Consider the following 12516-nt stretch of genomic DNA (forward strand, 5'->3'; position numbering starts at 1 on the left):
GAAACAAACATGTCAGGCTGCTAGTCATAGGACCTGAACTTAAACACTCCCTCCACATGAACCTAGGCAATTATCCCATAGGCGTCTAGACCCCAGGGTGGGCACGCTGCGTTTTGCAGCACAGCGCCATCTGAAAAACACCAGAGCAGCCAAGTGCTAGTCCTGGCCCTGCTGCTATCTGTATCACCTTGACCAAGTCGTTTGAACCTAAGTTTGTTCACATGTCTAGTGAGGAGATTGGAGTTAAATGACCTTGAAAGCCCTTTCTTGATCCTATAATCCATGCTGCTGACCCTACTATACATCCTTTCTGACTCCAAGCCTTCAAACCTACCATTTCCTCCGCCTAGCTGGATCTGGGGGAAAGAAGAAACAAACTTGCAGTAGATCAAGATAAAAGACAAATGTGTCAAAGCCAAGCACTTGATGGTTTCTGTGATAAAACTCCAAAGAGGCCAAAATGTTGCAAAGGCAACATTTCAGGTTGTTCATTCTTTCCATGAGTACTGAAATAAACAATATTGTATAAACATGTAAAAGTCACACCCTTTGACCAAAGCAATCCTACTTCTAGGAATTTATTCTACAGATATATTTGCCCATGTGGGAACTGATGTATTTTATAAGGACTTCTGTTGCAGTATTGTTAGTAATAGCAGAAAATTGGAAATAATTTAAATGTCCACCAACAGAGGGTAGTTAAAGAAATGCTACATCTATTATGCTGAGTGAAATAAGTCAGACAGAGAAAGACAAATACCATGTGGTTTCACTTATGTGTGGAATCTAAAAAATCAAAATAAATGAACAAACAAAACAGAAACAAACTCATAGATACAGAGAACATTTTGATGGTTGCCAGATGGGAGGAGATTCGGGGGGTGGGTGGAAAAGGGGGAGGATTTAAGAAGCACAAATGGGTAGTTACCGAATAGTTCCGGGGATGTAAAGTACAGCGTAGGGAATATAGTCAATAATACGATAAACTATGTGTGGAGCCAGGTGGGCACTAGATTTATCAGGGTGATCGCTTCCTAAGTTATATAAATGTCTGATCACAGGGCTGTACACCCGAAACTGATATAATATTGTATCAAATGTATATGTTAGCGATGTAAAAGGTACAGTACATAATTTTAAAAGAGCATTAATCAAGAAGATGAGAAGACAAACCACAGACTGGGAGATAGTACTTGCAAAAGACACAACTGATGAATGACTGTTATCCAAAATATACAAAACTACCTGAAACTTAACAATAAGAGAATAACTAAAAATTGGGCCAAAGACTTTAACAGACACCTCACCAAATAATATCTACAGATGGTAAGTGAGCATATGAACAGGTGCTGCACATCATATGTCATCAGGGAAATGCAAATGAAAACAACCATGAGATATCACTGCACACCTATCACAATGGCCAATATCCAGAGCACTGACACCACCAAATGCTGCAGCATGTGGAGCAACAGGAGCTCTCATTCATTGCTGGTGCGAATGCAAAATGGTGTGGTTATTTTGGAAGACGGTTGGCTGGTTTCTTACACAACTAAATACATTCTTAACATACGATCCAGCAATTCTGATGATTAGATTAGGCTAGATCTTGGTATTTACCCAAATAAGTGGGAAACTTATATCCACACGAAACCTGCACATGGATGTTTTTTACAACAGTTTTGTTCCTAATTGCCAAAGCTTGGAGACAATCAAGGTGTCCTTAGGTAAATGGATAAATAAACTGTGGTACATCCAGACAATGGAACATTACTCAGCATGAAAAAGAAATGAGCTGTCAAGCCATGAAAACACAGAGGGAGAACTTAAATGCACATTACTATAAAAAAGACCCCAAAACCCCAAACCAATCAGAGTGCAGCCACTGTGGAGAGCAGTATGGAGTTACGTCAAAAAATTTAAAATGGGTCTGCCTTGTGACCCAGCAATCCCACTTCTGGGAATATAACCAAAGAAACCTCAAACACTAATTTGAAAGAATATAAGCTCCCCTATTTCATTGCAGTGTTATTTACAATCACCAAGACATGGAAGCAGCCCAAGTGTCCATCAGTAGATGAGTGGATAACGCAGCTATGGGACATTTACACAATGGAATCCTACTTGGCTGTAAAAAGAAGGAAATCTTACCTTTTAAGACAGCATAGATGGGCTTGGAGAACATTATTCTAGGTGAAATAAGGCAGTCAGAGAAAGACAAGCACCACGTGATTTCACTTATATGTGGAATCTAATGAACAAACTGAACTAATAAGCAAAATAGAAACAGACTGGCAGCTGCCAGAGAGGAGGGGCGTTAGGACGCTGGGTGAAAAAGGTGAAGGGATTAAGGAAAAAAGAACCCTCACAGACACAGACAACAGTATGGTAATTGCCAGAGGGAAAGGGGGATGGGGAAGGTAGAAAATAGAAAAGGGGGGATAAATGGTGATGGGAGGAGACTTGACTCGGGCTGGCAAACACACAGTAAAATACACAGATGGTGTATTATAGAATTGTGCACCTGAAACCTATATAGTTTTATTAACCAATGTCACCACGATAAATTCTATGTAAAAAGAGTGATGAAGGAAGGAAGGGAGGGAGGGAGGAAGGAAGACTACATACTGTGTGATTCCAACTATCTGACATTCTAGAAAACTATGAAAACAGTAAAAAGGTCAGTGGTTGCCAGGGTTTGGGGGAGAAAGGAGGGGTGAATAGGCAGCGCAGAGGATTTTTAGGGCATTGGAAATACTCTGTATAATGCTACAATGATGGGTGCATTTGTTCATCCCCACAGAATGTACACCACCAAGAGTGAGCTCTGAGATAAACTGGACTCCGGGTGATGATGACGTGTCAGTGTAGGTTCCTGAATTACAACATGTACCCATTCTGGTGGGGAAGTTGGTAATGCATGAAAAGTCTCTCTACCTTCCTTTCAATTAATTTTCTTTTAATTAAAGTAAGTTGGAATACAATATTGTATTAGTTTCAGGTGTACAACCTAGTGACTTGACATTTATATACCTTATGAGGTGACCACCATGGTAAGTCTGGTAACCCTCTATCACTGCGCAAAGTCATTACACTATTACTGACTACATTCCCTGTCTGCACACCACCTCTCTGTGGCTTGTTTATTTTATAACTGGAAGTTTGTCCCTCTTACTCGCTTTTGCCTCTCACCCATCCTCCACCCTTTCCTGTCAATTTTGTTGTGAACCTAAAACTTTTCTAAAAACATAAAGTCAATTTTAAAGAGGCATTTAAAAGGAGAGACAAAACAAAGAAAAGAAGAGCCTGCTAGTTAGAGCAAACAGGAGATTAGAACCCTTTTCCTGTTGGTTGGAAACGACTCTGTCTTCTTTGGACGTATGGGACACAAGCTGGAGACCAAGCTGTCCCATTTCCAAACCATCGGAGGGCACACCTGCCTGGAAGGCAGTTGTGGTGGGAGGCTTTTGTCATCTGGCAAATCCCCGGTAATCAAACAAACAAAGGAAGCCAATCGTATTGAAGTAAAAAGACCTTTCTGTCCTGTGAACCACATGGCCCAAGTTTCTCTTGGCAGAGCCAGGTCCCCAGAACTGGGACACACTGTGGCTCTGCAGTAGGGGTGTCCACAAAAGCGGGTGCAGATAGCTGACCCTAGCATGGCCCACCTAGAAGATACCCTCCATTGTGGCTGACGTGCGCACCTCATGGTTCAGCAGCAGGCTGGAGGACTAACCAGCTGCTCAGAAAGCCCAGGATAACAAGACAACAGACGGGGGAGAGAGCAAATACACAGCAGGTTAGTATTCCGCTTGGAAAGAGAGAAGAGACACAGTTCCTGGGTGGTGGTGGGGGATGGGGTGGGGAAACCAAAAGTGCAGCTGGGTCAGGCTAGAGAAAGCAATTGAGATGCAAGTGAGCAGAGCTGCTAGGCTGCCCAGGATGGGGCCAGGGGAGCGCACGCAGCAGCAGCTGGAAGCGCCAACTTTTAGTGTCACCTTGATTGGGAGTGAGATCCGGTAGGAAGGGTGAGGGAAAGGATTTGGAAGATGAGTTTTCAGAAGTCTGGGAACAAACAGACATATGCATTACTTGCACATGGTAGCCCCTAGGATCTAGGTAAATGCCCATTAAAGGAACTGAACAAAGGAATAATTAATGCTCCGACCACCCCTGCTTGTCATTATTTACAGAGGGTCTTGGGGGTTTTGTGATGCTAACTCATTGTGTATTTACAGCAATCACAGGAAACATAAAAACACACCTGGACCAGCTTTTATAGTTGTAATCAGGCCTTCGGTGCCCTACGTAGATTCTGAAGAGATGCTTCAAGAACAATAAAAATAGCACGTCGGCTTTACTGAATATTTGTCACGTGCCTGGCTCTGTATCTGCATTAACCCAATTCAATCTCCTCTCTCCGTATATGAGCGAGGCACTATGCTTCTGCCCATGTTTTACAGGTGAGGAAGATGAGGCTCAGAGAGGGCTCATGGCTTACCCAAGTTCATGCTGGACTAAGGGGAGAACTGGCGTCCAAAGTCCACACTCCTGACCATGGAGCCACTCTGCCCATTAAAGCTTTAAGATGAACACAGCCATCAAAAACAAACAAGCGACAGCTACATGGGAAAAAGAGGTGAAAACTGGCTTCTAAAGGCCCAGCGGGGATTCCACAAAAGTAGGTGTAGGCCGATTTGTCGGCATGGCCCACCTACAAGGTACCCTCCATCCCATTTATAGAAGTGGTTTGAGGCCAGTGGGGGAGGGGCCAGTGCCCGCAAGGCCAGCAAGCTCTCGGCGTCTCCTGACAGCAGGAGGGGCAGATGACTGCTCCCAGCTGCGGGTCTTAGCTGACAGCGTCCTTTTCTGGGAGGTTTGTTTCCTTTTCCCCTACCTCTCCCTTCACCCACACTCTGGAGGTGGGGTGAGCGTGGAGAGGGGGATCAACTCCCATCTTAGTTGCTATTACTGTTTAGAGGAGTGCAAAGAAGTCTGCTTAGGGCATTTTGATTCCCAGACTTTATCTCTTCAAAGGAGTTAGCCAGCTCAGGTCAGGAGAAAAGGGCAGAGTGATTTCACAAAGAATGGAATGAAGAAGGTTCCTCCATACGCCTTCCTTGCCTGACCTCTAGGGACAGTTGTTTCCATGGTCAACAACTGCCACACGTGACGTATTTACTGCACTCTATACCTTTTGGGGGAAAAAACCCAAAGGGGAGTGTTTTCCTTTCCCTAGACCTTAACAATGATGCTCAAATCCACCATGCCTAAGGTGATATCCAGACATCTACCTGGAGCCCAAAACTGGCCTTTTATGCCAGACTGCCAAGGCAATGCCACTGACTTAGGGAGAAGTAGTCAGTCCCCAAAGGGGCCAGGCCCCAAAGTGAGACAAAAACAAGGAATTGAAAATGCAGCAAACTAAAGGTAATGTTCCTATCTTCTTCCACTACCCCAACAGCCTAGAGCCCAGCAGTGTTTGTACTTCAGGACAGGTAAACTGGCTCTGTTGGGAAAACAGAGCTCTGTTCCTACTGAGAATGGATGCTATGTCAACCAAGAAACCTTGAACCAGGCCAAAAACTTGAAAACTGTTAGCAGCTCCTAGCAGGTGTGATGATCACAACTTCCTTTCCCCTCGGGAGGCTTTGCGTCTGCTCTCCCAGGAGCTCGGAGAGCCAGTGGGGCTTTCTCCCCAGTCCCTCTGAGCAGCTTAATCAGTTTGTAACTGGCCAAAGGTCCATGGCTGCTGAATGATCGATGCTCCTCATTCTGTCTGCCAGCTTCAAGCCTTCCATTGTCAGGCTGCCAGGGACTAAAGCAAGCCCTGGCCAGCCTGCTTTTCCAAAGATTTCCCCTCCCCTCCAGCTTGAGTTAACCACTCCCTGGCCAAAGCCAGGCTCTTGCCTGTTTCTGAGCTTGTACACTATTGTGTTTTGTTTTGTTTTGTTTTTCAACTGCTCTTGCAACTGGGAGGGGAAGCAGAGTTTGCTACCCCAAAATATGCTTTTTTGGATTTGATTATTTTAAGCTGGTTATTAAGAAATGAAAGACTCAGAAGGAAATTTTGACCCTTCCCCCTTACGTGCCTAAAGGAATTCAGATAGAAAAAGCTGCTTAAAGGAAGGGAGTTATTACCTTAGCATCATAATAGGAGCTACATGTTCCAACAGTGGGACCCCAGCAATCTGATAAAGTCTGTCAGACTGCCCACGAGATCCCATTGTTTCTGGATGACCAGGCAATAACTTGTTCACCACATATTTGTTCCTTCTCATCTACCTGTGAACTGCCTACTTTCCCTTTGAAGTCCCAGACCCCTGGGACTTCACTTACTACATGTACCTACATTTATTACTTGTACCTATGTAATAAATGTTCTCCTGTTACTCTGCCTTGTGCTAATTTTATTATTGGTCCAATCAGAAGAACTTAGGAGAGTACAAGGAAAGTTATTTTTCTGCCCCACACTGTGAGCACCCAGTTCTCAAGGTTAGGTTTTCTTTGCCCTCTTCCACTACTGCCAAGCCTGGGGCAAAGGAACTTAAAAAAAAATGAACTGATTGCCTAGCACCTAGGAACAAGCCCCTGTACTTCTGGTGGATGAAGCATGGGCCTGAAGAAGGAGAGACCTGGGTTCCATCCCACCCCCACCACTTGTTAGCTATGTGACTGTTAGGCAAATTATTGACCCTCTCTGTGTCTCATTTCCTCGTCTAGAAAATAGGAATCAGCCCTGGCTAGTGTGCCTCCGGGGCTTGATTGCGGGCCTGTGAACCAAAGGGTCACCGGTTCAACTCCCAGTCAGGGCACATGCCTGGGTTGCAGGCCAGGTCCCCAGTAGGAGGCGTGCGAGAGGCAACCACACATTGATGTTTCTCTCCCTTTCTCCCTCCCTTCCCCTCTGTCTAAAAATAAATAAATGAAAATCTTTTTAAAAAGTTACAAAAAAAGAAAATAGGAATCATATTGGCACTTATTTCATAGGGTCTATAAAAAGAGTAGAATGGGATGTTAAATGGCCTTGTCCATATTACATGAACAATAAATGATAGGTATATTATTATGATTTTTTAATCCCAGGGAACACTCTCCTTTCATTACCTCCTCCTGACATATTTTGTCCCCAACCTTACCCCTGACAAAAGCGCCCTACCAAAGGATAGCATAGATTTAGACACATTCATTTACATCAGGTCACATTTAGTGAAATTGAGAAACTAACAAATATAAGTTCTATGATGCTCTGATTTGTCAAGCATTTCCAGGCACCATACACAGCGGTGGGAGGTTGCGCTGAAGCGGGGTATACATCCAAACGGTGTTATGATTATTTTACTCTGTCCTGTCAGCATATTTACCTATCTTGAAATGTTAACAGCTGTTTGGGCTGAGATTAAATAAAACCTGACTGTTAAGGCAGGAAGAAGCTAGTGCCTTATCAGAGTGAGGATTATTACAGGCAGGGGACAAAACAGGGGTTTTCTTAGAGCAGGCTGTTCTTACGTTCTGCACGGGGACAAACACACAGAGTTGGAGCTCACCCAGTGGCAGCTAAGGTTCGATTCTGTACTCACACACAGTGAGATACCATAAGCCAGGCCTGAACTTCATTCATTTTTAAACAAGTATCAAGTGCCTGCTACACGAGGCTATGTACTGTGGGGATGTACAAATGAGTAAGATATATATCCCATGGGCAAAGAGCTCATAGTCTGGAGGAATAATGACACAGATGATTATAGCACAGGGAAGCATGTTACACGGGCCTAAGAGAGCCATAGTGAGTGTGCGCTACGTGCATTCAGAAGCAAACTCCTGCTGCTGCAGGAGGTGACAGAAGACCTCAGGATGTGGCTTTGACAGGATAGAGAGACAGAGCAATGGTGTAGAGATGGGAGAAGTGGAGGCATGTAGGAAAATGCTTTGGAAATTCAATCGGCTGGGTCAGAGGGCACGCACAGACTAACAGCATCATTTCAAAGGGTTTATTCACCCACAAAACTGCCACAAAATAGCAGTGCCCTTGGGGGTGGGGTGGGGTGACAGTGAAAACATAGCATCTTTAATTATTGCTAGAGCACATTGTTAGTTAACTGGCTTTTCTTGCTCCACAATCCCCTCCTCGGTGATGTGGAACACCCCATTGTGGCTCTACAAAGGCGAAACACCTGCCTTTCTCCATCAGGATGGGATGCTCTTTAGGGGGTGGGAAAAGCCAACTCGTTTGTCAAACAAAAGGAACAGGTATGTGCTATTTTAGGTCAGAAGACACAGCCATCACTGAGGCAAACCTCAGTTGAGCTTTAAGGAGGTGGAGATAGATGCTCCAGGCAGCGGTGCTTCATATGCGACATGTGCTTGTTCTTCAGGGGGATGAGGGAGGTGGACTAAGATCATTTTGATTGAAGTGGAGGCTTGAACAGAGCAGAGGTTATAAAAAGGGGTGTTTTGTTTAGCCCCGGCAGTATTTACCTAACTTTATTTGCCAACATTGACAAATGGGGAGATTTTACATAAAAATCTGGATTTTAGGCTCCCTTGAAAAACTGGGCCCACATTTCTAAATGGCATCCATCCTTTGGGAAGGGGGAGCTTGCTTGCCTCCGCCTCCGCTGGCTCACTTTGTTCTTCTCTGCTATTCACATTTGGATGCTAATCACATGTGGTGAGCACAGTGCGGTTAGTTCCCCAGAATGCTTTTGAAAGCCAAAGACCTTGATGGCTCAGAACACATTCGAAAGCTTATTCTTTAGGGGGCAACTGTACATTATCTGCATTTTCCTATTTACTCTCTTTCATGTTACTTCCAAGTTCCTGCTGTTTGATTTTGCAACTCCTGCTATAGAGGGCCTCTATGCCAACGAGGGTGGCAAAATTGGTAAGGGCAGTATGGCAGGCCAAGAGGCTCAGCCTTTACTCTCTAGGGGCGACAAAGAAGGACAAAACCAGGCAGATCTTAAGAAAGTTAGTCTGGAAGAAGCTATGAGGCGGGCTGGAGGGACTTAAATGAGTATTGCTGCCAGAGACACGCTATCTGCTCTCAAATTCCAGCTATTACTGGGTGGGTGAACTCGGGCAGGCTACAGAACCTTCCAGTGCCTTGGTTTTCTCATCTGTAAAATGGGCTTGATAGGCACAGTACCCACCTTATAGGGCTGTTGTATGGATTAAATAAGATAACGAGTTAAAGCACTTTGCACAGTGCCAGGTACATCGGTGCTCCAGGGTCATTTTTAGAATTAATCCTGGAGGCCGATCATAGGATTGCTGCAATAGCCTAGGTATGACCTGTTAAGGTCCCAGGTTAGGACAGGGACAGTGACAAAAAGAAAGACCAGTGTGGGAGCGTTGGGAATGTTGGGAATGAAGAACCAACTGGCCTCAAGGTTGATTGGGGGTAGGGGAAGAGGACACTCAAAGATAACTTGTGGGTTTCCAGCCCGGGTAACTGGGGGAATGGTGGCACTGAAATGGAAAACTCTTGGGAAGAACGTTTCGGAGGAAGAAGTCCGTTTAATACGTATTCAGTTAGAGGTGTCAGTGGAGAGGTGATAGCTAAATGGTAATGTCTGCAATGTGGGACCGGGGATGAAGATGTGGATTTGAGCATGAGAAACCGTGTGTAGGGGAGGGAGACTCTGGTAGGGACTGGTGAAGCAACAGTGTCCGGTTGACTAAAAGCAGCCGAGGTGTTAAGCATCTCGGTCAGGCTCAGCATCTCTGTTTGAATAGGCCAGGGCCTCCCTTCACTCAGGTACCGTGTGTATTTTGCTTTGTCAGCTGTGCCACTTGGACACTACCTTTGTCCTTCATCTTATGTGTTTTCAGTTCAAATGCTGACCTGGCCCAATCCTGCTTACCTTGTGAGCTTGATGGGGTCAAAGTCCCCCGGGGTGTAAAGCAACAGGCTGACACTCAGTTTTATATTTGATGAAATGGACACACCTAATATGGGCAACACGGGAGGGTGGCAGGTAGAGCTATGGGGGAATCAAGCTAATGCCTGGTGCCTCCTTCCTGCTCCTCCCAGGAGGTGTCATATTCTCAGCTGCTCCTTGGATGTTCAGGGCAGCCTGTCACCCCCTCTCCTCCACAGGTGCCTGTCCAGAGAATTATTTGCTCAAGAATTCTAAATCCTTATTAGGAGCCCACAGATTAGTGAGATTAATTAATCTTCATCAATTTTTACCCTTTCTACTCTCTCAATACAATAATGTCACTAACCTCTTCAGGCCCAGGCTCTGGGCCAGGTGTGGGAGATATGAAGGTGGAAAGGCCAAGCCATACCTGGAAGAATTTGAACTGAAAGGCACTGAAGTGTGGCCACAGAGATTTTAGGCAGGGTGGTCTTGGCGTCTGTGAAAGCACGCCAGATGGGGGGGTACCTCATTCCATTTGAACAGAGGGCATATCCACCCCCTTCCCGCCAGAAACCATGCCATCAAAACATGCACATGCATAATTTATTTACCTCTCCATTCTCTAGCATGCCAGCCAGGAGCCAGGGCAAGAAAAAGAAAAAGGAATAAAATGAGAGTAAGCACAGTGAAGGAAGGGCCCAGCTGGTTAAACAAGACTTCTGATTGTCATTAATGTTCCAGAGAGTTTCAACCTGATGTGGCATTAAACAGGCAGTGTGTATCTGTGTGTGTGTGTGCAGGAAAATGTATTAGAAGGAGACATTTGGGCAAAGCAGCCAGTCAGTGTGGGGTAAGACACTTGATGTGGACTTGCTTCCTGACCAGCAGTGCAACAAGGACACCCAATGGAATTTAAATGTTATCACTAAGTGTGCTTGGTTAGAGCACATGGTTGCCTACAAAGCTCCCTCCTTACAAATTCTGCTGGCAAACTCTGCCTACTCCCCTGAGGGGAGATTGTTATTAAAGTTCTCTCTTCTTGGAGAATTTGGATTGTGTGCTTTGCAGGAAGAAACAACAACTACAGCAGAATTTAGAGTTCGACTGTTGTTTCTAGGCCCCTTATCCTCCAAACTGAATATGAATTTCAAGCAGGGATTAGGAGGTTTTAAGCGCCCTGGCTCTAATACCCTCAGATAGTGCTCAGGTACGCTCCATTTACTGCAGCGACATCTAATGGCCAGGGAAAGCAATGCATGTTTACATTTAAGAGCCTCTGATTCTGCCTTGGGAATTACTTTTTTTAAAAAGTAGAGCGGACAAGGTATTATGATGTTTGTTCACCCCTGTTAAATAACACTTTGACCAAAATCCTAGGAATTCATTTCCTATATCTTTGGATGCCATTTATGATGTTATTCATAACTGGATGCTGATCATACTTTTTGAAAACAGCAATTGCCTCTTTGGATTTTTTTACACAATCATTATGACTTTGCATTTATTTCAAAGCTTCTTGTTGAAACTCCGTGCATGCATTATTTAGAGGGTTTCTATACAAGGGGAAAGATTAGCAAGTTTACCCCCAAATACCCACTTCTCATATACCTTACCCTGGTTTACAGGACATTGTTGTATGTATATAAATATTCCACAGTAGAATGTAGTAGTGTCTAGATTCCCCCAGAAGAGATCATTGTTCTAGCTCTCAGGGGGATAAAGGAAAACTAAAAGGTTATAGGGAAGACTGAAACCCCACTCCCACGTTTAGATGTCATTGAATTTTATCTAAAACCCTCTGTGATACTATGATTTATAATAAGAAATATATATATATATTTGGCCTTCATCCCCATTTCTGGCACAGAGCTCCTGAAGCCCTTGCAATTTCCTAAGTGATGAAAGTGATAAAGATGTCTTGATATTCATAACAATATCCTTTCAACCACACCTAAGCTTGTGTGAATGAGGTGACTTTTGGAGTGCACCGAAGGATGGAGGCTGGTTGCCAGGGGAACCAACTGTGTGATTGAAGGCTGAACTTTCAGTCCCGCTTCCCTGGCCTCTTGGGAGGGATGAGGGGCTGGAGCATGGATCAGTCACAACTGGCCAATGATTTAGTCAGTCATGCCTATGTAATGAAGCCTCCATAAAACCCCCAAAGCACAGGGCTCAGAGAGACTCCAGGATGGTGAAGCAGAACACATCCAGGTGCCACAGTGCCAAGTCCCAAATTCCATGGGAACAGAAGCTCCTTTGTTTGGGACTGTGCCCTGTGAATCTCTTCACCTGACTGTTGATTCATACCCTTTAATATCCTTTGTAATAAACTGGTAATCTAGTGAGTAATCTGGTTTCCTGAGTTCTACTAGCTGCTCTAGCAAATTAAGTCAACTTAAGGATGGGGTCCTGGGAACCTCTGATTTATAGCCAGTCAGTCAGAAGCACCTGGACTTGAGATTGGTATCTGAACGGGGGGTGGTTGTCTAGTGGAATTAAGCTCTTACCCTGTGATCTGATGCTATCTCCAGGTAGATAGTGTCAGAATTGAGTTGAGCCCTGACTGGTGTGGCTCAGTGGATGGGGTGTCATCCTGAGAACTGAAAGGTCACCGATTGATTCTCGGTTAGGGCACATGCCTGGATTGCAG

The 12516-nt window shown here is 44.7% G+C and overlaps 1 protein-coding gene and 1 long non-coding RNA gene across 4 annotated transcripts in view; one reads left to right on the plus strand and one right to left on the minus strand.

The window, feature by feature from the left end:
- Nucleotides 1-12516, minus strand: part of SLC25A43 (solute carrier family 25 member 43) — a 43898-nt gene that overhangs the window by 14538 nt on the left and 16844 nt on the right. The gene's annotated exons all lie outside the window — the stretch shown is intronic.
- The window catches only part of LOC123480401 (uncharacterized), a 55092-nt gene continuing 46010 nt past the window's right edge, over nucleotides 3435-12516 (plus strand). For both annotated transcript variants that reach the window (XR_006656406.3, XR_006656405.3), the window contains exon 1: nucleotides 3435-3799. This is a non-coding gene — a long non-coding RNA (uncharacterized lncRNA). The remainder of the gene's footprint in view (nucleotides 3800-12516) is intronic.

The sequence above is a fragment of the Desmodus rotundus genome, chromosome X (assembly GCF_022682495.2).
Source record: "Desmodus rotundus isolate HL8 chromosome X, HLdesRot8A.1, whole genome shotgun sequence".
In the NCBI taxonomy this organism is placed as follows: Eukaryota; Metazoa; Chordata; class Mammalia; order Chiroptera; family Phyllostomidae; genus Desmodus; species Desmodus rotundus.